The following is a 1,835-nucleotide window of genomic DNA, read 5'->3' on the forward strand; positions in this document are numbered from 1 at the left end:
ACACACACACACACACACACACACACATATATACATGCACACACACACACACACACACACATATACATGCACACACACACATATGTATAAAAAACCTTATGAAATATATTGAATTATATATAATATCATATAAACCTCTTCCCCCAGTGTTGTACCATTCAATTAAAAAACAAGTTTTGAAAGGCAAATATATTTAAAATTAAAATCTCTGTCCTCTGCAGTATCTTGCAAGTACCCCTGTTTAGTAAGAAATAAACTTATCCTACACTTCACAGAGCAGACACTAAGGAACCAGTTAAACATTTATATAGGAATACTCTGTTTCAATGCAGTTTCCATACTAACTGTATCATTTACATTGAATTTTCTGTATGCTTTCCATGTGTAGTACTCTATGTCCATTTCTGTGTTACCCCTTGCAGGTTACTGACCCGCAGTCCACTTTAGGAAAGTACCCTGTTGGAGAAGCATGTGACTATCTAAAATGCTCAACCACAGTACTGGCCTCTGGTGCATTTCTATCTTTTACAAATAGATGGCACTTTTGACTTGTACTAGAGCAATTCTGTTGGTAGGAACAGAATACCTGAAAAACACTTGCTGGGGTTTTCATAAAAAAAGTCAGGCATATATTTGTTATTACTCATATGGGGGCAAAAGAAATTAAAGCATATTCAGAAAGTGTGCTGCCTATGTCTCAAATGCTAAAACCTAAAAGGATCATAAATAAGCAAGAAAAAATTAAATCCATTTGTTTGCAGCTTATGATACACTTTGGGAGCGGGGTATATATGATCCTAGGCACAAGCTTGAAGAGAGTTATATTTTAATACTAGCCTGTTTTAAATGTTAACTAGGCAATTGCCACAAAGTGTCTTATTTGCTTCTTTTTGGTCCACACGTGTGCACACATAGACAGTTAGACACACACACATAGGGGAAAAATCAGCCTGTTGTCTTGCAAGTGTTACTTATCATATTAATTAAAATCTGGTGACACGATAACACTAGCAGCTGTGTGGGAAAGCGAGGGAAATTAACAAACGTTTGATTTGTTGTGTTGCTAATGTGACACTTATTATACAGGTCACAGTAAAACAATACCTCAGCCAAAATATGCTAATGCTGGCGGAGAACTGTTGCAGTTGTAAAAACATTGGTGTTTATTATAATGAGGCAAAATAGCACATTACCTTTTGAGGGTGAATTGATATTTTTCAATGCAAAAAGAAAGTATACATGAAGCTTTTATAATGAGTAAAACATAGAGAAATAATAAATTGAAATTATTATACTTACCCCTAAGTACAACTAAAAAAGAAACAAACTCAGGTAAAAAAAAAGAATATGAAGCTCATAAAAACACTACACATTTGTATGTTTAAATTTTTTTTAAAATAAGGATTAAATAGAGGATATTTCTAGTTTCTTAGTTTGGCTATACAAGGAACATTATAATTAAAAAAAAGCAGTCACTAAAATGCAAGTAATGCTACTAAATGCATTTGTAGTACTGAAAATGTAATTCAATTTGGAAAGAAATGTTTATCCTTTTTAATAAATATTCACATTTGTTAAGTATTCATTTTCCCTGAAAAAAATCTGTAATATACACAGTTATCTTTAATGGTGGCAGGAACCTGTTCAAATAGTTTGATGATGGCATATTTTTTGAAGAAAGGAGTCCAGACTTAAAGTAATTATTTCCACCCTCTTTCCCAACCTTTGGCCATACACAATTGCCCACTATTTAGTAGCTCTTTCTAAACTTATTTTTACTGTGATCTGGATCAACAATGACTTTTATGTCACAAGAAATAAATTTACAAAATTCG

The sequence above is a fragment of the Gavialis gangeticus genome, unplaced genomic scaffold, assembly GCF_001723915.1.
Source record: "Gavialis gangeticus isolate Ggan-Ray unplaced genomic scaffold, GavGan_comp1, whole genome shotgun sequence".
In the NCBI taxonomy this organism is placed as follows: domain Eukaryota; kingdom Metazoa; phylum Chordata; order Crocodylia; family Gavialidae; genus Gavialis; species Gavialis gangeticus.